Raw genomic sequence first — 26,237 nt, 5'->3', positions numbered from 1 at the left:
TGAAAACTCTCTTGGTAAATAGTGTGGTCTGCAGCTTATCATAAGATACTCTACCTCAGGCGAGCAAAACCTTGAGACTTCCTTAGTATTTGATTTGGTGCACCAGCTGTTGTTTACAAATATACAGAGACCGCCACCCCTCGTCTTACCCGAGTCTGCCGTTCTGTCCTGCCGATGTAGCGTATAGCCTGCTAGCTGAATGTTATCATTGTCGTCGTTCAGCCACGACTCCGTGAAACATAAGATATTACAGTTTTTAATGTCCCGTTGGTGAAGCTTTTTTCTGGCCACTCTTCCGTAAAGCCCAGCTCTGTGGAGTGTACGGCTTAAAGTGGTCCTATGGACAGATACTCCAATCTCCGCTGTGGAGCTTTGCAGCTCCTTCAGGGTTATCTTTGGTCTCTTTGTTGCCTCTCTGATTAATGCCCTCCTTGCCTGGTCCGTGAGTTTTGGTGGGCGGCCCTCTCTTGGCAGGTTTGTTGTGGTGCCATATTCTTTCAATTTTTTAATAATGGATTTATATGGTGCTCCGTGGGATGTTCAAAGTTTCAGATTTTTTTAAATAACCCAACCCTGATCTATACTTCTCCACAACTTTGTCCCTGACGTGTTTGGAGAGCGCCTTGGTCTTCATGGTGCCGCTTGCTTGGTGGTGCCCCTTACTTAGTGGTGTTGCAGACTCTGGGCCTTTCAGAACAGGTGTATATATACTGAGATCATGTGACAGATCATATGACACTTAGATTGCACACAGGTGGACTTTATTTAACAAATTATGTGACTTCTGAAGGTAATTGATTGCACCAGATCTTATTTAGGGACTTCATAGCAAAGAGGGTGAATACATATGCACGCACCACTTTTCCGTTATTTATTTTTTAGAGTTTTTTGAAACAAGTTATTTTTTTCATTTCACTTCACCAATTTAGACTATTTTGTGTATGTCCAGTACATTCAATCCAAATAAAAATCAATTTAAATTACAGGTTGTAATGCAACAAAATAGGAAAAACACCAAGGGCGATTAATACTTTTGCAAGGCACTGTACTGTTCCCGTTCCTGTGACTGGGTTATTGTGAAATAGCTTGGCTCTCAGATAGCCAGGGAGCAGCACAAAGTGACCATCTCTATTTGACCTGTGTGCCCTTCCCCTGTCACTGGGACAGTGGTGGAGTAAAAAAGACTGTGAGAGTGGGGCAACAAGGACTTCCCCGGGAGTGACACACTCCAATGGAGATTAGGAAAGCATGCACTCCGAGACTGAGAGTTCTTAAACACTGCAGCCAAATCCTGGCAGCTTATACAAATCCCTGTCACATTGTCTTGCTTTAAATCTTAAACTCCTTTAGTAAGAGACAGTCTAAAAGCAAGAGAACCACCAATAAGGATCACACACACTCACTTACTCACTAGTGTCACGTTGTATAAGGATTTGAAGACAGGCGCAGGAATACGTAATAGGGGTTTTATTTCTCCACCCAACACAAGGTACGCCATGAACAACGACGGGGACGAAGCCCAAAACAAACACAAATATATATATAACACAGGTATGTAACCCAAACAAAAGAGTGAGGTGTAAACCTCTAAACAATACACGGGACGAGACCCGTAATAACAAGAGCACAATCTCTAAACAATACACGGGATGAGACCCGTAATACCAAGCGCACAATACACGGTACTCACGAGACCAACGGACATGGGACAATAATCGACAAGGACAATAGGGAACAGAGGGCACATATATACACATACTAATCAGGGGGGAATGGGAACCAGGTGTGCGTAATGAGACAAGACAGTCCGGGGTTGTTGGTAATGAACCAGATCAGTGATGCCTAGAAGCCCGGTGACGTAGACCTCCGGAGCTGGTGAACGGAATGAGCAGCAGTACCGGGGGGATCCGTGACAACTAGGCTTCGGAATCTAATGTAAATCAGGTCTGTTTAAGTTAGGGCGTGGGGGCTGTACTGTATTTTCCACACATATACCCAAGGTTAATGACGGGTTATCCTAACTGGAACATAAACAACTTTACCTAAGCTCAGACACACCAGAAAGAAGAACGGTTAAAAGGAGCGGGTGGCCATCCAATCGCCTCTGACCAGAATATCAGACTACATATCCCGACGATTCTAGATGTTGAATTGAGGCAAACAGCCACCGTTCGTAGTCACCCAGTAGGGCGATCGCTTACACAACACGGCTACTTGCTGCTTTTAGCTATTCGTTGGAAACTAACATCATAGAGTCACATTTATTTATTTTCCAAGTTATAGCACACAAAATTCTTTGTGTTTTCATTTTTGCCATGGAAAAATTATTGCAATACTGGTATCGTCACAGCCCTAAATGATAATATTGCTTTTCTCTGTCAACATGTTTACATCCATACTTATCCAACACCATTACCACAGTAGTAGTAGTAGTAGTATTAGTAGTAGTAGTAGTAGTAGTAGTAGTAGTAGTAGTAGTGGTTGTAAAGTAGTAGTAGTAGTAGTAGTAGTAGTAGTAGTAGTAGTGGTGGTTGTAATGCAGTAGTAGTAGTAGTGGTTGTAATGCAGTAGTAGTACAGTAGTATTTTTTTACAGTAGAAAAAACATAATTTTATTCCACCATGGGAAAAGAGCTAGTGCGTAATCACCTCACTGCTAGTTTGACTGAGTTGAGCCCCAAGTCTTACATTATCATAATACTGTTTAATTAAGTAATAATAATAGTCTCCATTATATGCTTGCTGTTATGGTGAATATGAGAGCAGTGGGGCCTCTGCTTGACTTGCTCAGCAACATTCTCCACAGTCTGTTGCTTCTGTATGAACCAGGAGGTTATCAGGACATTAGGCTGCCTTTGAACATGACACATTGGATGTTTCTCAATATGCATACTACTGTGCTCCACACTCTCATGCTCCGAGTTCATTCTCCGAGGACGTTCTCTTGAGTATGCTCTTGTGAGGATGAGATTGTGGAGGACACATAAAAATGTACATTTGAGAAGCACTACCCACTCCCATGCTACTGCATTACCTTTGACCAATACAGACAAAATAAGATAACTACATAAAAAAAGCAAGCTTGTAACTTCATAATTATCAGCTACACTACCGTTCAAAAGTTTGGGGTCACTTAGAAATGTCCTTGTTTTCGAAAGAAAAGCCATTTTTTTGTCCATTAAAAATAACATCAAATTGATCAGAAATACAGTGTAGACATTGTTAATGTTGTAAATGGCTATTGTAGCTGGAAACGGCTGATTTTTAATGGAATATCTACATAGGCATACAGAGGCCCATTATCAGCAACCATCAGTCCTGTGTTCCAATGGCACGTTGTTTTGCTAATCCAAGTTTATCATTTTAAAAGGCTAATTGATCATTAGAAAACCCTTTTGCAATTATGTTAGCACAGCTGAAAACTGTTGTGCTGATTAAATAAGCAATAAAACTGTCTTTCTTGAGACTAGTTGAGTATCTGGAGCATCAACAATTGTGGGTTTGATTACAGGCTCAAAATGACCAGAAACAAAGAACTTTCTTCTGAAACTCGTCAGTCTATTCTTGTTCTGAGAAATGAAGGCTATTCCATGCGAGAAATTGCCAAGAAACTGAAGATCTCGTACAACGCTGTGTACTACTCCCTTCACAGAACAGCGCAAACTAAAAATACATATCTCAGACTGGCCAATAAAAATAAAAGATGGGCAAAAGAACACAGACACTGGACTTTTTCTTTGCAACTCTGCCTAGGTCAGCATCCCGGAGTCGCCTCTTCACTGTTGACGTTGAGACTGGTGTTTTGCGGGTACTATTTAATGAAGCTGCCAGTTGAGGACCTGTGAGGTGTCTGTTTCTCAAACTAGACACTCTAATATATTTGTCCTCTTGCTCAGTTGTGCACTGGGGCCTCCCACTCCTCTTTCTATTCTGGTTAGAGCTAGTTTGCGATGTTCTGTGAAGGGAGTAGTACACAGCGTTGTACGAGATGTTATTTCAATGGACAAAAAAATTGCTTTTCTTTCGAAAACATGGACATTTCTAAACTTTTGAACGGTAGTGTATATGTGAATCCATGGGTGGGCCTGGGAGGGCATAGGTCCACCCACTGGGGAGCCAGGGACCAGCCAATCAGAAAACATTTTTCCCCACAAAAGAGCTTTATTACAGACAGAAATACTCCTCAGCACCCAAAACTGCACATTTTAAAGTGGCCTTTTATTGTCCCCAGCACAAGATGCACCTGTGTAATGATCGCGCTGTTTAATCAGCTTCTTGATATGCCACAGCTGTCAGGTGGATGGATTATTTTGGCAAATGAGAAATACTCACTAACAGGGATGTAAACAAATTTGTGCATAAATTTGAGAGAAATACGTTTTTTTGCAGATTTTTACGTGGTTACGTCAACAATCCTTGGAATATTTCATTTGAAGCTTGCATCGATGCTTCAAAATTTGTACAAATGAAGTACATGTCTGAGAACTCCCCTCCGTGCTCTGTTTCGCATACTTTGTTTTGGACTCATACTCCGACTGTTCCGTGCTCCAATTTGCATGATTGTATGCATATTGAGAAACACCCATTGTCACTGACCTGTCATTGTCATCAAGACTCTCACTGCAGCAAAAATGTTATCCAACTGGATCCACAAACTGGGTCTCACAGTAACACAAAACATGTAAAACCGTCTTTATTTTACTTGAACTTACTTACTAACTCACTCCTTCTCTTCATTTACGTACCCCTGTAACAATGACGCTGTAAGTCGAGAAGCAGGTGCAAGGTGAAACAAACATGAAACGAGACAGCGTAACAATGGCGATGTAGCATAAACACAGGAACAATACCGACTGAGGACTAAACGTAAGGAAGGGACATATAAAGGGGAGGTAATGAGGAAGGTAATGTAGTCCAGGTGTGAATCATAATGATCTGCAGGTGCGCGTAATGATGAATCCCAGGACCGGTTGTTAGTACTCCGGTGACGTCGCACGCCGGAGGGGAGGACCAGGAGCAGACGTGACAGTACCCCCACTCTGACGCGCGGCTCCCGTCGCAGGACGACACCAACCAGAGGGACGACCCCGAGGACGAGGAGCGGGTCGGTCTGGGCGGCGAAGGTGGAATTCACGGATGATGTTGGGGTCCAGAATGTCCTCCACCGGAACCCAACACCACTCCTCTGGGCCATACCCCTCCCAGTCCACCAGGTAATGGAGCTGACCCCCACGATGCCGGGAGTCCAGTAGGGATCTGACAGCATACGCCGGACTCCCCTCAATGTCCAGGGGGGTTGGGGGGGACAGCTTCAGCTAGGGGACCAGGAACCACCGGCCTGAGAAGGGAGACATGAAAAGAGGGTGAGATATGATAGTGACTGGGCAGCTGTAACCTATACACCTCGTTGACCCTCCGGAGAACCTTGAACAGCCCTACAAACCAGGGGCTCAGTTTCTTACAGGGCAGGCGGTCTCACTGCGGTGGCGGTCTGCCTGTTCCTTTTGACGATGGACGGCGGCTGGAGTCTCATGTGAGCGTCACTACATACCTCTTCTGTGCGCCGGAATCACTCATCAACCGCAGGAGCGTCGGTCTGGCCCAGGGTCCAAGGGGCCAGGGCCGGCTGAAAACCCAGAACACACTGGAAGGGGGTCAACCCAGTGGAGGAGTGACGTAGCCAGTTCTGGGCGTACTCTGCCCATGGAAGGAATCATGCCCACTCACCCTGCTGGTCCTGACAGTGACTCCTCAGGAACCTCCCCAGCTCCTGGTTCATCCTCTCCACCTGCCTGTTCGACTGAGGCCGGTACCCATAAGTGAGGCTGACCGTGACCCCGAGCTTCTCCATGAAGGCCCTCCAAACTCGTGATGTGAATTGGGGCCCACGGTCAGAGACGATGTCCTCCGGAAGGCCATAATGCCGGAAGACCTGATGGAAGAGTGCCTCAGCGACCTGGAGAGCAGTGGGTAGACCAGGAAGAGGGATTAAACGAAAGGACTTACCACCAAAATGGTGATGAAACCATCAGAGGAGGGGAGATTGGTTACAAAGTCAATGGATAGATGTGACCAGGGTCGATGAGGCACGGGAAGTGGCAGGAGCTTCCCTGCTGGAGTGTTCCGGGGGGACTTGGTTTGAGCACATACGGAACAGGAGTTGACATAGCGAGTGACGTCCTGCACTAAGGTGGGCCACCAGTATTTCCCAGAGATGGATTGGGTAGTGCGAGAAATACCTGGATGTCCAGCAACGACAGCTGTGTGCAACCAGGTCAGCAACCGATCCCTTATCCCCTTGGGAACGTAAATGCACTCCGGAGGACAATTAGTGGGTGCGTGCGGATGTCCTTATCTATGTCCCAGACCACAGGAGCTACGACTCGGGAGGATGGAATTATGGGCACATTCTGGACAGGACCCTCCCCCGAATCGTAGAGACGGGACAGAGCATCGGCCTTGGTATTCTTAGAACCTGGGCGATAGGTCAGCGTGAAGTCAAACCTTGTGAAGAACAGGGCCCACCTTGCTTGGCGTGGATTCAGCCTCCTCGCTGTCCGTATGTACTCCAGGTTCCGATCGTCGGTGAGAATGACGAATGGTTCCTTGGCGCCCTCCAGCCAGTGTCTCCACTTCTCTAATGCCAACGTCACCGCCAGCAGCTCACGATCACTGACGTCGTAATTCCTCTCTACAGGGGACAGTTTGTTAGAGTAAAACGGACATGGGTACAAGTTCTGTGGGTTACCCTGTCGTTGAGACAGAACTGCCCCCACACCTACCTCTGAAACCTCCACCTCCACCACAAAGGATGTCGTGGGATCTGGGTGTTTGAGCACTGAGGCGGAGGTGAAACGTCCTTTGAGTAGACAGAAGGCCTCATCGGCTGCTGGGTTCCACACCAACCTACAGGGCCCTCCTTTAAGGAGAGGTGAGAGGAGCAGTGACAGAGCTGAAGTTCCTGATGAAGCGGTGGTAGAAGTTGGCAAACCCCAAAAACCGTTGTAACCCCTTTAAGGTGGTTGGAACTGGCCATGACCTGACTGCATCTACCTTCTTGTCGTCCATCTTCACACCCTGCGGACTGATTTGGTAGCCTAAGAAGGACACCGTCCTCTGGTGAAATTGGCACTTCTCCGTTTTGCCGAACAGGTGGTTGGCGAGAAGGCGTTCCAGGACTGCTCGAACGTGAATGATGTGAATCTCCAAGGTAGCCGAGTACATCAGGATGTCATCGATATACACGACCACCTGGCGGCCAAGCATGTCCCTGAACACCTCGTTAACAAATGCCTGGAACACTGACGGAGCATTGGCTAAGCCATATGGCATTACCAAGTACTCGTAGTGACCAGACATCGTGCTATAGGCCGTCTTCCACTTATTCCCCTCCCGGATGCAGATGAGATTGTAGACACTCCGCAGTTCCAGTTTGGTAAAGAACTGGGACCCGCGGAGCTGCTCGATGGCTGACGGCACCAATGGGAGAGGGTACCGATACTTTGAGGTGATTTCGTTGAGTCCTCTGTAGTCTATGCAGGGACGTAACCCTCCATCCTTCTTGGCCACGAAGAAGAAACTAGCCGACACAGGGGAAGTGGACATGCGGATGAAACCTTGTTGGAGCGCCTTTTGGATGTAATCCTCCATGGCCTGGGTCTCAGCCACCGACAGAGGGTAGATGTGTCTACGCGGAGGCGCAGAACCTGAAAGCAGGTCGATGGCACAGTCCCAGGGGTGATGAGGAGGAAGACAGAATACCTCCCGCAGGTCCTGGTATACCTCTGGGATGTTGGGCTGAAGGGCAACCACAGGACTCTCAACCGACGTGGAACCACAGGGGACAGGGAAGCAGGTCCTCCGGCATTCGAGTGACCAGTCTGTAATTCTCATTCTCGACCATGAGATGGTAGGGTTGTGGCGTTGAAGCCAAGGGAGGCCGAGGATGATCTTATGGACTGGTGCACTGATAATGAAGATGGGAATGTTCTCCTGATGAAGGGACTCCACGGTGAGTGTGAGTGGTTGAGTGATGTGGGTGACGGTTCCGGATCCTAAAGCCCGACTATCCAGGGCTTGAACCGGAAAAGGAGAGGAGAGCGGGTATGAGTTCATGTTAAGAGAGGAGGCAAGGGTCTGGTCAATAAAGTTCCCCGCGGCACCGGAATCCACTAACGCTGTAGACACAGTACATGAGGGACAGTCAGATAGTGTAATGGACACCAAAAAGAGCCTAGTAGACAGTGATGAAGATGGAATACTCACTCCTGCCCTAGGGGGTGGAAGATCATGTGACCGTCCCTCTGCTCTTGTGGATCCTGGATTCGGACATGCCGGACACCTCTGGAGCTTGTGCCCTCCCTCTCCACAGTACAGACAGAGCCCCAGCTGTGCCGCGGGGAGACAAGTGACCCTACCTCTATGGGTTCAGACTCTGATTCCGAGTGTTCACTGAGGGAAGGAGAGAAGCAATGAGAGTACCGGCGCTCCCGAAGTAGGTTATCCTGACGGATGGCCATCGCAATGAGTGCGTCCAAGGAGAGGTTGTCGCCTCGACAGGCCAGTTCCATCTGGACCTCTTCACACAAACCTCTTCTAAATAGCGTACGAAGCGCCGGCTAATCCATCCACTGGATGCTGCTACTGTCCGAAAGGTGAGCGTATACTCAGCAGCCGTCTGGTTACCCTGCCGTAATTGCAGTAGCCGCTCCCCTCCCTCTCTGCCCTCTGGGGGATGATAAAAAATAAATTTAAACAAACAGAGCCATGAACCCCTCATAAGAATCAAGCTCCTACTCTCCGCTCTCCCAGACGGCCATACCCCACTCCAACGCCCGCCCAGTCAGCAGAAAAACACTGTGGCAACCTTGGACCTCTCGGTGGTGGGAGCTCCCCTCTGATGCGTAAAATAGAGAGAGCACTGAAGTAGGAAGCCACGGCATTTTGATGGTGTACCGTCATATTTATCCGGGAGGGATAAATGGGCATCGCTGACCTGAGCGGGTTGCTGAATGGGCTGATGTGCTGGCTCGTTGGGTCAACTGGTTGTAGAGTATCCTCCGCTGGATGAAGACAACGTCTCCTGGGTGTGTTCGAGACATTGCACACTGCGAAGAACCTCCTCCATAACCGATCCCAGTTGTGCCAGCTGGTCATGGTGTTGGCGTAGAAGATAACCCTGTTCATCGACCGTCTGAGAGATATTCAAATTTCCTGCTGCTTCCATGGTTTGAGTCGGTATTCTGTAACAATGACGCTGTGAGACGAGAAGCAGGTGCAGGTGAAACGTTTAATAAAACAACAAACATGAAACGAGACAGCGTAACAGCGGCGATGTAGCATAAACACAGGAACAATACCGACTGAGGACTAAACGTAAGGGAGGGACATATAAAGGGGAGGTAATGAGGAAGGTAATGGAGTCCAGGTGTGAATCATAATGATCTGCAGGTGCGCGTAATGATGAATCCCAGGTGTGCGTAATGATGAATCCCAGGACAGGTGGTTAGTACTCAAGCGACGTCGCACGGCGGAGGGGAGGAGCAGGAGTAGACGTGACAACCCCTTTGTCCTACCTTTTATATTTCTTACATTTGTATTATTCCTACAAATAACATCAATGTGTAGTCAATCTTTCTCTCAAGTAAAACATTTTTTTGTGTATATATATTCTAAGAATTGTGGCTTTTTTGAAACGTCAGCCAAGCATTACATAAATCATCCCTATGAGCTCGCATGACAGGGTGTTGTGGAGGAGTCTGAGTCTGCATATAGCATGGTAGCCTCTAATCACAAGCCACAGGTGACTGAGAGCGTGTTATTATCATCCCAGAGAGAGCCTTGATCTAAAAGAGGAAGTTCCACCTGCACATTGGAGAGTGGAGACAGAAGCATGGGCCTCTCCAATGCAAACAGACCATACTATCAAATAGGTTGAACTGCTGAAGATGAGAGGGGATCTGGATGGTCAGATACATGGTCACAGGGTAGGAAAAAACTACTCTTTACGAAGAATGCCAAAAAATATGGTTAATACTAAAACCACAGAGGAAAAGAAGAGCAGGGTACTAAGTACTAGAGTGGGTTTACTCGCTCTAAAGTCCAACCTGGTTCAACCATATTCATGAAACATCAGTTCTTATAATTTGCAATTAGCTATTTCGAAATTCCACACCTTTGATCTGGTTCTGCATGTTTTACAACTGATCTATTCGACCTGAGGACTAGTGCATAGATATAATGAGATGTGTCAGACAGTGCAAGCGTATCCAAGCCACATAACAGGAGGGATGGGAGGAGGAAATCAAAAAAGAGACAGAGAGAGGGGGAGAGAAAGAGAGAAATCAAGAGAACAGGGTGAGAGAGGGAAATGGACACAAAACATGTTGGAGAGGAAAACAAATCACACGAAAAAGGCAGGATTTTCACATTTGAGTCATGAATTTGGACCTGTGTCCACAGTAGATAAACAACAAAAAGTCATCAATTACATCCAAGTTCCTTTCCACTCAGTTCCACTGCCAAGTGTAAGCTTGAAGACAAACAATGAGAAGCTAGCTAAACCTCAGTTTTGGGTTGTAGTGTACTGAAATACTCCTCAAATATAAATGTAGTTTCCATGAGGCATTCAGTCTTTCAAGTGACTGGATAGCAGAAGGAGTATGTCATGGAGATGGGTGAAACATTTTCACATCTGACCACTTTTCAACAGGTCATTTCTAGACACAGGGAACATCATAATGGACAATTGAGCACAAGCTGTGCTTATGATGTCACGGATGCTCCTGTGTGGTCAGACGTGGTTGCTTCATAGGCAATGCAATGACCTGTGGTGAAAAGTCCATGGAAATAATGTGGGGTTCACAGCCGTATTCTGGAGTTAGTTCCAAATGACTAACAGTTCACATTAGAAGTCTAGATAGGGGTGGTCCTATCAATGCAAACCACAATTGCGATAAGGAATGCACAGATCCACAGAACAGGACAAACAAAGGAAAGCATCAAAGGATCCCTCAAACGGAACTCAATGTAAAGATGAATGGAATTAAACAAGCTAGTACAGAGTTTTCAAGCAAAGTTTTACATGTTTATTTTGTCTGAGACTCCATTTCGGTCAAAAAAGATTTGTCTCATAAATAAAAAAATTAAAAAAATGTTTCTTCAACGTTAGTTGATTAAGTGAACCCCCAATGTTGGCGTTGCAACAAAATCCTGGATCCCGTAATCCAACCTGTCATAGGTTTAAGCCGATAGAAGGGTGGCCATGGCTCCTGAAAACATGTCAACATCTAGTTCACACACTACTGTCTGCCCACATCTCACGCTGCAATCAGTCATGAAAGTAGTGCAGAAAGAGCTGCATGCTGCACCCTAGAGAAAACATGTTGGGGCCTGAAAACCTGCGACAGCTGATACAACTTTTCACACCATTATTGTCCCATAAAAAAACAGAGACAGGCTATACTTGATGGCTAATCCTCGATCTTAGCATACTGTATTATGATTACGTTAATCACTAACAGTTACACAGTAAATGGATGTTGTAACGGCACAGGAATTCCCCAACATACATTACTTTCCTTGAGGCATGAATGTATTGAATCAGTCATATCAAATGTATTTATATTTGTATTAAGCATTTTCTTTTTAAACAATGGCCTTCACTTTGGTATTACCACAGCTAATAGAGTACTGCACTTGAGTTTATAATTTGCAGCCAGCTCCCTGATTGTGCACACTCTCATCATTCTACGTCTGGGCAACTGTATTTGACCCAGAATGCACTAAGTATACAAACTGTAATTTGACACAGAATGCACTAAATATACAAACTGTAATTTGACCCAGAATGCACAAAGTATACAAACATCGCAGAAGTCCACCATAGGTGAAACGAAGACTAAAGAGGGCAGAAGTTTACCCAGGACTTTGAGGGTTTATTCTCCATAAAGGATGGTGATACATTTCCAAAAGCCAACATTCATAGTAATCCTCCTGCTCTTGGTTTTATCTGTTTCGTATAACAGATAGGTTTATGGAGGTTACTTTTTCCTAGAGGCACATTCCTGGCAGGAAAGCTGTGCATATGGACGGTAAAACATAAAGGCATAAAATTAGTGGGTCATAAGGCTGTTTGAATCCTTCCTGCAGATTTGAAGTACAGATTAGGAGTTGGTTGAAGTGACAGATTGCATATGCTTTTCTAGGGCACATGGTCACAGGGGAAATGGAAAGAGGTACCCACGAGAGGCTTGTGTATATCACCATGCATACTGCATCTCCAACAGTACAGGGACCATAGAGATAAAACTAGCCATACAAAACTAGTGTTCTATCTCTATGACGGTACCCACTAGCTTGGCCAACAATTAGTCCCTGATGTTGGTCCGAGTGGTCGTCCCCATGCAGCACCTCTCCACACGCGCTGACTGGGGACAGGGCTGTCAACGTGAGAGCTCATTAGCACGGCCTCTTGGAAATAAAGCTGCGACAGGCTTGGAGGGCGGCCCCAGGAGGGACGGGTCAATGGGGGTCATGTTTCCACATCGTCTGCCGAAAACCTAATAATTATTTACCTAAGCCCAACCCTTGCTGTTAGCGCCATCTCCCCAACACCAGGTGGGTTTCTCTCTCATGTCTTTCTGTCTGTCTCGTTCTCTCTCTATCTCTGGAATGGCAACAGCACATGCCATATGGATCATAGGATAATGAAAGTCAAACAAATACTGTGAAACTTTTTCTAATACAATGCTCTATCACCTATCAGGATCCGTACAACATTACTGTGTGGAGTGACTGACCTGTGCCTCCCTGCCTGTTCTCTCTTGGTCTGTTTTAGTATCAGCACGTGTCAACACCTATTTAATTCTGTGGAGGGTACAGCATGTCTCATCCTCGCTCAGGGGACAAATGCTTGGCCAGTCAGAGGGCCTCCGACTCACAGCAGAAATATTGTCAATGCCTCCACTCCACTTGCGGATGCACCTGTGCCGTAGTCCTGAGACTTTTAATCAATCATGATCACTATTTCTGACGCGTCACGAGAACAGTCTGTTAGGTGAAACATGACACCATGCATCCAAAGCATACATAGCTTATCTTGTTGTAGGGAGTGTCTCCTGTTAATCTAATGTCTCTTTTGTCACTTTTGGCTCCATGTGTTATGACTTCATTGCTAAATCAAGTGCCCAGTGTTCAAGAACCCAATTGTGTGTTTGAGGAGAGGAAAGTGCTTCTATCCTATGGTCTGTCTGGACGGTCCTACAGTGGGTGTGTTGTGGCTCCTCTCCAGTAGCAGCTGTAACCAGGCTCCCTCCACACTGGTCTAGGTTCCAATGTGTAATCCAGGCCAAGTGGTGAACTTTGGAGTTGACCGTTAAGCTCCTGCGCGCCTAAATATCGGATTCAGCACCTCCCTTCAAAGGCTGTTAAGCCCCCGTTGTCTTATCTGCTCCTCTTTGAAGTACTACACTTCCATGACCATGTCTCCTGTAGCTCCACAATAGGCCTGTCAGCAAGCACAAGACTCAGGACAAGTAGTGGGTGAGAGACGGACTGACTGAACTTCAATTTGAAACTAATTTGTTACTTTTCGGGAATAAATAACTACAAACATTTGAATGGATCCAGTTTCCTTCAAAGTGTTACTGCCAGCATAGCCTCAATTTCTAGGCTATTTCACCAGGAAAGTGTCACACTTGGCAAACTCAGTGAATTTAAGGAATGAGTTGCCTATATTTTCAACTACAACTAAAAGCTTGGTAGCTGCTGGTGTCAACACAATGGAAGTGTTTCAGAAATACTACATTAGAAAAAAGATGACTGAACATACTAGCTAGCTAGCTAAGTCATAGTCCTTGAAATGTCACCTGTCATTCAGGTGTAACCAGAGCTATATGTGTTAGCTAGCATATACAGTGGCAAGAAAAAGTATGCGAACCCTTTGTATTTACCTGGATTTCTGCATAAATTGGTCATAAAATGTGATCTGATCTTCATCTAAGTCACAACAATAGACAAACACAGTGTGCTTAAACTAATAACACACAAATTATTGTATTTTTCTTGTCTACATTGAATACATCATTTAAACATTCACAGTGTAGGTTGGAAAAATTATGTGAACCCCTAGGCTAATGACTTCTCCAAATCAATGAGACGAGTCCAATCAATGAGACGAGATTGGAGATGTTGGTTAGAGCTGTCCTGCCCTATAAAAAACACTCACAAAATTTGAGTTTGCTATTCACAAGATGCATTGCCTGATGTGAACCATGCCTCGAACAAAAGACCTAAGATTAAGAATTGTTGACTTGCATTAAGCTGGAAAGGGTTATAAAAGTATCTCTTAAAGTCTTGATGTTCATCAGTCCACGGTAAGACAAATAGTCTATAAATGGAGAAAGTTCAGCACTGTTGCTACTCTCCCTAGGTGTGGCCATCCTGCAAAGATGACTGCAAGAGGACAGCACAGAATGCTCAATGAGGTTAAGAACAATCCTAGAGTGTCAGCTAAAGACTTACAGAAATCTCTGGAACATGCTAACATCTTTAATAATGTTTACATATCTTGCATTACTCATCTCATATGTATATACTGTATTCTATAATATTCTACTGTATCTTAGTCCATGCCGCTCTGTCATTGCTTGTCCATATACAGTGGGGAAAAAAAGTATTTAGTCAGCCACCAATTGTGCAAGTTCTCCCACTTAAAAAGATGAGAGAGGCCTGTAATTTTCATCATAGGTACACGTCAACTATGACAGACAAATTGAGGAAAAAAAATCCAGAAAATCACATTGTAGGATTTTTTATGAATTTATTTGCAAATTATGGTGGAAAATAAGTATTTGGTCACCTACAAACAAGCAAGATTTCTGGCTCTCACAGACCTGCAACTTCTTCTTTAAGAGGCTCCTCTGTCCTCCACTCGTTACCTGTATTAATGGCACCTGTTTGAACTTGTTATCAGTATAAAAGACACCTGTCCACAACCTCAAACAGTCACACTCCAAACTCCACTATGGCCAAGACCAAAGAGCTGTCAAAGGACACCAGAAACAAAATTGTAGACCTGCACCAGGCTGGGAAGACTGAATCTGCAATAGGTAAGCGGCTGGGTTTGGAGAAATCAACTGTGGGAGCAATTATTAGGAAATGGAAGACATACAAGACCACTGATAATCTCCCTCGATCTGGGGCTCCACGCAAGATCTCATCCCGCGGGGTAAAAATGATCACAAGAACGGTGAGCAAAAATCCCAGAACCACACGGGGGGACCAAGTGAATGACCTGCAGAGAGCTGGGACCAAAGTAACAAAGCCTACCATCAGTAACACACTACGCCGCCAGGGACTCAAATCCTGCAGTACAAGACGTGTCCCCCTGCTTAAGCCAGTACATGTCCAGGCCCATCTGAAGTTTGCTAGAGTGCATTTTGATGATCCAGAAGAGGATTGGGAGAATGTCATTGGTCAGATGAAACCAAAATAGAACTTTTTGGTAAAAACTCAACTATCGTGTTTGGAGGAAAATAATGCTGAGTTGCATCCAAAGAACACCATACCTACTGTGAAGCATGGGGGTGGAAACATCATGCTTTGGGGCTGTTTTTTCTGCAAAGGGACCAGGACGACTGATCCGTGTAAAGGAAAGAATGAATGGGGCCATGTATCGTGAGATTTTGAGTGAAAACCTCCTTCCATCAGCAAGGGCATTGAAGATGAAATGTGGCTGGGTCTTTCAGCATGACAATGATCCCAAACACACCGCCCGAGACGAAGGAGTGGCTTCGTAAGAAGCATTTCAAGGTCCTGGAGTGGCTTAGCCAGTCTCCAGATCTCAACCCCCATAGAAAATCTTTGGAGGGAGTTGAAAGTCTGTGTTGCCCAGCGATAGCCCCAAAACATCACTGCTCTAGAGGAGATCTGCATGGAGGAATGGGCCAAAATACCAGCAACAGTGTGTGAAAACCTTATGAAGACTTACAGAAAACGTTTGACCTGTGTCATTGCCAACAAAGGGTATATAACAAAGTATTTAGAAACTTTTGTTATTGACCAAATACTTAATTTCCACCATAATTTGCTAATAAATTCATTATAAATCCTACAATGTGATTTTCTGGAATGTTTTTTCTCATTTTGTCTGTCATAGTTGACGTGTACCTATGATGAAAATTACAGGCCTCTCTCATCTTTTTAAGTGGGAGAACATGCACAATTGGTGGCTGACTAAATACTTTTTTTCCCCACTGTATGTATATATTCTTACATTCCATTCCTTACTTAGATTTGTGTGTATTGGGTATATGTTGTGAAATTGTTAGATATTACTTGTTAGATATTACTGCACTGTCGTATCTAGAAGCACAAGCATTTCGCTACACCCGCAATAACATCTGCTAAACACGTGTATGTGACAAATAAAATGTGATTTGATTTGACATCTCTGTTGACAAAACACTAAACAAGAATGGTTTTCATGGGAGGACACCACGGAAGAAGCCACTGCTGTCCCAAAAAAACATTGCTGCACGTCTGAAGTTCGCAAAAGAGCACCTGGATGTTCCACAGAACTACTGGCAAAATATTCTGTGGACAGATTAAACTAAAGTTCAGTTGTTTGGAAGGAACACACAACACTATGTGTGGAGAAAAAAAGGCACAGCACACCAATATCAAAACCTCATCCCAACTGTAAAGTATGGTGGCTGTAGCATCATGGTTTGGGGCTGCTTTGTTGCCTCAGGGCCTGGACAGCTTGCTATCATCGACGGGAAAATGAATTCCCAAGTTTATCAAGACATTTTGCAGGAGAATGTAAGGCTATTTGTCCGCCAATTGAAGCTCAACAGAAGTTAGGTGACGCAACAGGACAACAACCCAAAACACAGAAGTAAATCAACAACAGAATGGCTGTTGAAAATACACCTTCTGGAGTGGCCCAGTCAGAGTCCTAACCTCAACCCGATTAAGATGCTGTGGCATGACCTCAAGAGAGCGGTTCACACCAGACATCCCAAGAATATTGCTGAACTGAAACAGTTCTGTAAAGAGGAATGGTCCAAAATTCCTCCGGACCGTTGTGCAGGTCTGATCCGCAACTACAGAAAACGTTTGGTTGAGGTTATCGCTGCCTAAGGAGGGTCAACCAGTTATTAAATCCAAGGGTTCACATACTTTTTCCACCCTGCACTGTGAATGTTTACATGGTGTGTTCAATAAAGACATGAAAACGTATAATTGTTTGTGTGTTATTAGTTTAAGCAGACCGTGTTTGTCTATTGTTGTGACCAATTTATGCAGAAATCCATGTAATTAAAAAGGGTTCACATACTTTTTCTTGCCACTGTACTTGTTCCACTTTCCCAAGCCCCCTCTCTGACAAAGTTATATCCACAAGATTACGGTGTCTGGCTACAGACTACTGGCAGCAACAACAGAAAAGACATTTAGAAGATACATTTGCATCTGCTTTTGTTTGGGTCAACAAAAAATCGAAAGAGCTCCAAAGATAGTCTCAAACAATGTTGGCAAACATTGCTGTTTCCCTGAATCTAGAAGGATGGTGAGGGCCTAGGTGACAACACAGGGATGCCCCCTGCCCTCCCCCTTATGTGATAGCGCAAAAGGGGAGCTTTTGCGTCACCCCACATTTATGCAGTCCATCGAGCCTCCCTTTCCTGTCTCTGTTGGTAATCCAGCCCCCCAGAACTCAATCCCTCAAAGTGGAGGTCATGTGTGCTGTAATGGTCCAAAATGAGCGAGGGAGCATTAGAGAGCTATTTTGCAAAAAAAGAGAAGGAGATCTATGTGCACCCTCCTGTCACATTCCAACACCTGTTTCAAATGGGCTTGCTCTTTTCATTTACACAATAAACACTGGATTCCTTTGCAATTACTTCAACATCTTGCCCTATTATTTATACCCTACAGCTGTTTTCCAGCATTGGATTGGCTTATGACAGAACATAATTGTATTTGTTTTATTTTCTACATGCATGTTTGTTTTTGCCAGACCCAAATCCTGGCTTAACAGGCCTTCAGAAAGGTTGCCATGATTATATATAGATTTCACACACATTACAGTCAAGTACAGTCAAGGCTGCACTGCACATCCAGAATTCTATGTTCAGTAGAACATTCTTTATTAAAATCAGAACATAGAAAATGTAACACTGAACTCTAAAACAACAGTACATAGTATCCAAGTCCACAAGAGCTTGAGTCTATGGGCCAAGAGACCAGTGAACAAGTGAGCCAATCAAAGTGAGGCACAGAGACACCAGACATGATGAATGGCTCTCTAGATTTACACAGTCGCTGGCTACATCTTCACTCAGTAGGATGATTGAAGAATGGTGCATTGGGTTCCCAGAATTTACTTCAGTTTGAGTACAGTGGATACAGAGGCCTAGCACCAGGCCCTCCATGCCTATACTCCATGCCTGTCTGAAAAAGACTGTCTCTACCTCTGGCAGGGTGCCAAGAATCTTCAGAATGGAGGCTTAATAGCCTGCTGGCTGACAGCTGCATGGATTAGCTCCCCTTGCCTGCTGTCATTGACGCCCCCTGTATTGTGCCTTTCCCTGTAAAAGCGGCACCAGATTTAGGAAGGATGGTAAGGGAGGGGAGAGGGAGGGGGATAACATTCTAAAGTCAAGTCAGGTGCTTCTGCTTTTGAAGTCTTGGTGACAGGCACAAGTGCTTTGTGGCTGGCAGTATACAATATTTATATAGTATAAATAGTATATAATCAGTCTGATACTATCTCTCACTGTCAGTGGGCTGACATTGATAATAAAAGAGAACTCTGCCCCTTCCTCACCACTGAATGTTTTGTTTTACCCCATTTGTACAGTGGGGGGAAAAAGTATTTAGTCAGCCACCAATTGTGCAAGTTCTCCCACTTAAGAAGACGAGAGAGGCCTTTAATTTTCATCATAGGTACACGTCAACTTTGACAGACAAATTGAGATTTTTTTTCTCCAGAAAATCACATTGTAGGATTTTTTATGAATTTATTTGCAAATTATGGTGGAAAATAAGTATTTGGTCACCTACAAACAAGCAAGATTTCTGGCTCTCACAGACCTGTAACTTCTTCTTTAAGAGGCTCCTCTGTCCTCCACTCGTTACCTGTATTAATGGCACCTGTTTGAACTTGTTATCAGTATAAAAAACACCTGTCCACAACCTCAAACAGTCACACTCCAAACTCCACTATGGCCAAAACCAAAGAGCTGTCAAAGGACACCAGAAACTAAATTGTAGACCTGCACCAGGCTGGGAAGACTGAATCTGCAATAGGTAAGCAGCTTGGTTTGAAGAAATCATCTGTGGGAGCAATTATTAGGAAATGGAAGACATACAAGACCACAGATAATCTCCATCGATCTGGGGCTCCACGCAAGATCTCACCCTGTGGGGTCAAAATGATCACAAGAACGGTGAGCAAAAATCCCAGAACCACACGGGGGGACCTAGTGAATGACCTGCAGAGAGCTGGGACCAAAGTAACAAAGCCTACCATCAGTAACACACTACGCCGCCAGGGACTCAAATCCTGCAGTGCCAGACGTGTCCCCCTGCTTAAGCCAGTACATGTCCAGGCCCGTCTGAAGTTTGCTAGAGTGCATTTGGATGATCCAGAAGAGGATTGGGAGAATGTCATATGGTCAGATGAAACCAAAATAGAACTTTTTGGTAAAAACTCAACTCGTCGTGTTTGGAGGACAAAGAATGCTGAGTTGCATCCAAAGAACACCATACCTACTGTGAAGCATGGGGGTGGTAACATCATGCTTTGGGGCTGTTTTTCTGCAAAGGGACCAGGACGACTGATCTGTGTAAAGGAAAGAATGAATGGGGCCATGTATTGTGAGATTTTGAGTGAAAACCTCCTTCCATCAGCAAGGGCATTGAAGATGAAACGTGGCTGGGTCTTTCAGCATGACAATGATCCCAAACACACCGCCCGGGCAACGAAGGAGTGGCTTCGTAAGAAGCATTTCAAGGTCCTGGAGTGGCCTAGCCAGTCTCCAGATCTCAACCCCATAGAAAATCTTTGGAGCGAGTTGAAAGTCCATGTTGCCCAGCGACAGCCCCAAAACATCACTGCTCTAGAGGAGATCTGCATGGAGGAATGGGCCAAAATACCAGCAACAGTGTGTGAAAACCTTGTGAAGACCTACAGAAAACGTTTGACCTGTGTCATTGCCAACAAAGGGTATATAACAAAGAATTGAGAAACTTTTTGTTTTTGACCAAATACTTATTTTCCACCATAATTTGCAAATACATTCATAAAAAATCCTACAATGTGATTTTCTGGAAAAAAAATCTCATTTTGTCTGTCATAGTTGACGTGTACCTATGATGAAAATTACAGGCCTCTCTCATCTTTTTAAGTGGGAGAACTTGCACAATTGGTGGCTGACTAAAGACTTTTTTTCCCCACTGTAACTCTGTGTTGTTGTTTTTATCGCACTGCTTTGCTTTATCTTGGCCAGGTCGCAGTTGTAAATGAGAACTTGTTCTCAACTGGCTTACCTGGTTAAATAAAGATTAAATAAAAATAAAAATAAAAAGAGACCTACTTTGTCTTTGATGTTGTGAGGTAGAATTCAAGGGTACAAAAAGAGTGCTGTCTGGAGTAATGCAAAGAACATGCCAGCTTCTGCAATTATCTTCCTGCATCATACATCATACATCTGCCACATTTACTGGTATCCCCAATAATCACTCTCTTCCCCACTTCCCCCTCCTCTTGACCTCTATGGCCCAGGCTGGCCCTCATTTGACCCCAGCAAAACTCACTGACGCTGTCATGACAACCGTCTCAAGAGACCGGTTGTATTTGTGGTGAGTTGGAGCCTGGCAACCACTTGAATGTACCAAATCCTTGATGACAAATGTAAGGCAGGGAGAGTGTCAGAGAAAGTGATGATGAACCATATCCAGGTCCTTATCTGAACATATATCTACATGACACCAGCTTTGTGGTTGGCTTCTGATGCACTGTGGATCACTTCCAGTTATTATCCGACATCAAATGTCAAGATAGAACATTTAAAGGTAGACTCAGCTAAATGATGTTGCCACAAGCAGCACCTCAGATATTGAGATGCGAGAGATGCAAGACTTCGCTCTCACACAGTCACACACAGTATCTGCGCGCGTGCACGGGTTTGCTTCACACTGTTCACAGCGTGGTAGCCAGGGCACCAAAACAGCGAAGAAGTTGAGTCTCGCGCTTCAATGCTCTTAGTTGTTGTGGAAATTGACCCACTATGCTGTTTACTTTCTGTATCTATGTCATATCGTTGAGTCTACCTTCAATTAATGTACTTAGTTGCAAATCTGCTACATAGAGAGGCATAACATATTATAAGCCTTATACATGTATAGGGCCTTATAAAATCTGTTTTCTTTTTTGCTTGATTCCGTTTTGTTTTTCCCAAGTTCTTTTTTCACCGTTGAGTTTTTCCAGGTTCCCGTTTTCCAATTTTTTTTCAGGTTTTCACTCTCAAAATTACACTTTCTAAGTCGACAATAATGCTTAAACCACATCAGGAGACCACTTTTGAGGTCTGGGAAATGTTTTAGAAATTAGATTTTTGGGTGTAGTTACGCTTTAATTCCAGTGTGCACCTAGCAAGAGGCTGTTGTTTAGCTGTGATGGTAGAGTTTGCTAAACAAATACCCACTGGATAATCATGATATCATTCTGCCAGGTAAGCATAGGCTACTTTGTACTTAACATTTAATTGAGAAGGTTTTTGAGAAAGCCTTTCCATCTACCAGAAGACTTTCATTAGCATCATCGCTAACGGCTGCTCAAAGTGGTAGACTCGCAACCACCGCACATACACAGACGGGGAATTATCGCTGCCTCTTCAGAAAGTTGCAAGAAATATGAATCACTGATGCATTCGGTTCATGCCTTATGATAAACTTGGGCTAATTAATTAATTTTCAATACATTTAGTTGATTGCCTACTAATAAGTTCAATACATTTTTTATTAGTGTTGAATTCCTTTTTAATGAATGGATTCCGTGATTCCGTCCGCGTTCTACGCATCGCAGATTTTATAGGGTCCTACTTATAATAAGACATTATAAAGGCTTATACGTGGTTATAACAAGTAATACAGCATTATACCTCTCTGCTTTATGTAAAGTGTTACTAACCATAATAACAACTTCCTTACATGCAACACAAAGTGATTTACATACAAAAATGAAAAAATAAGTTTTGCCAAGGTTTGCAAAGTAGAGATTAATATTGAACCTACCAATTTTTTATCCCTGCAATAAAGCTTGTGAATGCTGAGATTCCCCCTAAACTGAAATGTTTAATTTTAAAGCATAATGCCAAAAATATACATCAGGTGCCTCTGTAAATTAAAATATATTACTACTATTTATTGCAAGATGTCAGACAGATTGCTTTTCTCTTTCTTTCTCCTTACACTCTCACCTGTCTATCTAATCCACAGGGATTCTTGGAGATGTTATGGCAATCTCTTTTGAAGAGCTAAGATAAACACTAAGATAAAAGTTCAAGGTAAAACTGTCAAATAAAAATAGAGATATTTTGCACATCCTTAGGAGTTGGACAAACATGACTTAGGAGCTGCCCATAAACATAGTATCAATGAAAATTGTCGCTCACAACGTCTCAACCAACCTTTGCCATGCGACTGTGCCAGGACTCAACGATAAGTCAAAGTTGGATAGGTGGTTTTGCTAAATGAAATGAACCTACACTGGAGTATGAGAGCTTACACATAGCCTGTTTCTATTTCAAACAGAAGGGGAGATAAAGTTTTAGGAAACAGAATGGCTTTGAGTCAAGCAAGGCTCAACATGAGAGATTGGAGTATAGACTATACAGACAGACAGGCTAAAGAAAAGTAAAAGTTTGCTGTTCAGATAAGAGGAAAACATTCATAGAAGTGCATATTAACAATAGAGATTTATGATCATACATAATGCTGGCTCTGAAAATAATGCATTTTAAAAGCTGCAGAGAGCCATTTCATAATCCTACACTCGATTTATTTAATACCCCTTTGCACTCCCATAATCTTTTCACTTCAAACTTAAATTCCATAATTCATACTACATTCCAATACACCTAATGTATGATTTCTTTCATGTTTCCAAACTTTCAAACCCGATAGCTAAATCTCAAGCATTTACCTAACCTTACCATGTTTACAACTTTCTGAGGGCAAAGAAAATGCAAGAATAACGCAGAATCCAACTTGTACCCGGGATGTTGAGAAATAGAATGGAATATTCACAATTATTCATTTACACAATGATTCAAATTGGAACCAATAGTGTGATAAAAATGTCAAGTTAATTCCACAAATAGGGGCAAAAACTAACAACTGCCAGCATTAAGACATGTGCAGTGTTAAAGCACCTGTCAAGACTACATAATGAGGTCTCATAGACATTCAGAATCCATAGGAGCTGCATTTGAAGCTAATGTCTGACTATACTACTAAAACGAGACATGAACATTTGCTGCATTGTCAGATGTCGAATATGAGAGGAATTTCTTTTTGTGAAACAACCATGGCAATATAAAAGTGCACAGCTTTGAGTATTTCTTCCCACATGAATAGATTGTGCCATTTTACTGCTGTAGAAATACACAAAATTCACAGAGTTAATATGGTTACTGTGTTGTTAATGGTATGTTTGTAGCGGTAGCTACAACATAAATGTTGGTAAACGTCCATTTCAGGGCCATAATCTGCATTTTAACCATGGATTGCACATGTGTGAGCAATTAAAGCTATCATTACTTTATTTTTCCCCGTTTTCTGCCACACATTTAAAATGCAAAACCATTACATGACTTCACTAAAATGATAGATGTCCAACCGTGGCTGTAAAGGGCGAAAACCACTGAGAGCTTTTTCATGTTTTTCCCTCATGTATTTGTCGAGGCCCTCACACCTAGCACAAAGCTAGAACACTGTTTGACACACTAAAATAGAAGGAGCAGTCCATAAAGTGTAGAGGATTTTTTAGCTGTAAATTCATTAAGATGTATTATTTTCTTGTTTTTCTTGTCAGAAATTACAGTGTCAATGTAGTGTTTTTTTTCAGCTTCATGTCATTTATTCATAAGGTACTGGTGTAGACTTACCAGTGTCATAGGGGATAGTGTGTAGGTAGGGGACAATTTGCAGCATGACCACAGGTTACAGGACCACACAACTTTTGAAGAACTAGTAGGCCTACACTGAACAAAGACCCTATTTATCTCTTTGATTAAACACAACATAAACAACACTATCAGACGGGCCCTATACTAATAATAGTCTAGCTAAGAGGATAATAATATGTTCTGACATTATTTGAGCATGGGCAGATAGCCTATGTCACAAAAAGTGTTGTGCTTTTAACTTAAAATGCATTATGCATAGCACTTCTGCCAGGGAGGCAGAGTATTAATTATACATAGGCCCACTAAGAGGGGAACATATAATGTGCATTTTGAAACCTCATCTCTGGTCCTCAAAAAGTTTTCTCATGAGTTTGTTTAACGAAAATAAGAACTCATCACTCAGGTGGATGTGTGCGTGCCATGTGGGGAGTGAATTCATAGCCTAGTTTACTACCAGAATTATCAATCAGATCAGTAAAGCTAAAATGATATGATAGAAAACCTAATAAATGCCCCATCATCAGGAAAGTAGGCATATTTGCAAATGTGGGGACTGAGGAAACGTCAGAGCATGTGTTTTCATTTGCCATAATTTGATCATGTTGAGGGAGGCTGATGGGGCAAAACCTAACGTTGAACACCATCTTTGAAAGCTTAGTAAAGCCTTTATAACCTATTTATAATGGTTTTATTGATGCTTCATAAGTCATTCGTAAGCAAATACATGCTATATGGATGGTAAGGGTTTTCCCACAATTGTCAAAGCAGTACACGTAGGTTTACACCTTTTTTATAACAACATTTCTGTAGTATGACTTACAAATGATTTCTGACGCATGAAGATTTGATGAGTTATACCTATAAAGCTTTATAAGTATAGAGTAGCCTGTGCTTTTCTTTAGTTTCTTTCCAACTCGCTCGCTCTAACTGCGACTGAAGATGTCAAAGGCCAATATGGACTACAAAGGGGTTGAAAGAAAAGTAACTAGACTAGTTTTCAAGACAAGAATGGGACTTTATCCGTGACAAAAGGTGCTCTAAACAGAAATTAATAACAAACTCACTTGCAATGCAGGTATGCTCAGTAGGCGTCGTCGATAGACAGTAGATGTCACATTCCGTGGCGTTGTTTAGCCTTTCCGAAAATGATAACGTTTGAAATCTGCCTCCAAACTAATAGTAGAAAATGTGTATCACTGTAGGCAATGTAAACGTGTAATACTGCTTCACGTAGACCCACTGCTTGGTTAAGGTTTCGCAAGTTGTCAAAAAGTTTGCGTCATGCAAAGAGAGTACTTTTCCTCAAATTACATGCAATGGAAATTACGTGATGCTTTAGAAATCTCTCACGTTTTCATTTAAGTCATCGTCCTCTGAAAACTCCGGAATGACAAATCCAGGCATAGACAAATCCAGGAAATATTAGAACTTAAAATAGTAAAATAGTCTGGCAGGTGTTAGGCTATATGTGCTTGTTCTTCCTCCACCGATCTCTGAGCTCTACTGTTAAAGCTGCTTGTCCCATTCTTGCTACCTCTCAAGCCAACCGTGTCACAGTTAATTAACTACCTCAATGCCAGTCAGAGTGAAACTGAAGAACTGGCACTTTTTTTCCTCTTGCAAGACCGATGTGAGATGCTCTTTCTGTCCTGTTTTTATTTGCATTTCAGAACTGAGCTATATTGAACAATTTTTTAAAATCAAATCTGTACAAGCGGGGTAATCAGAAAAGACAACTTAATCCAGATATTTCTAAATGTGAATTGCTGCCTTATAGTAATAAGCAGACTTTTAAATTGACCACATGATGTACATGATAATTGTAATGTTAATAGGCCTAACAAACAATTGAAATAGGTAGCCTACCAGTTCCCTACGGTAAAAAAATAATAATGTACGTTTAGCAAACACTCCTAACTAATTCACAGGGTCTCTCGTCTACATCAAGTCTGTTGTCCCTTCTTAAGGATTTTAGATGGATTTGACAATGAGGGAGAAAGGGAGGAGTGAGAGAGGCCCCTGAGTTCATGCTGTGCAATTC

At 43.3% G+C, this 26,237-nt stretch overlaps 1 protein-coding gene across 2 annotated transcripts in view; it reads right to left on the bottom strand.

The window, feature by feature from the left end:
* Positions 1–25,712, bottom strand: part of LOC121545533 (semaphorin-3F-like) — a 50,250-nt gene extending 24,538 nt beyond the window's left edge. For both annotated transcript variants that reach the window (XM_041856129.1, XM_041856130.1), the window contains exon 1: positions 25,261–25,712. The gene's annotated coding sequence lies outside the window, so the exon portion shown is untranslated. The remainder of the gene's footprint in view (positions 1–25,260) is intronic.
* Positions 25,713–26,237: the final 525 nt, after the last annotated feature.

Source organism: Coregonus clupeaformis, chromosome 30, assembly GCF_020615455.1.
Source record: "Coregonus clupeaformis isolate EN_2021a chromosome 30, ASM2061545v1, whole genome shotgun sequence".
In the NCBI taxonomy this organism is placed as follows: Eukaryota; Metazoa; Chordata; class Actinopteri; order Salmoniformes; family Salmonidae; genus Coregonus; species Coregonus clupeaformis.
Note: the sequence above shows the minus strand (reverse complement) of the source record. Positions and strands in the feature narration are given on the sequence as shown.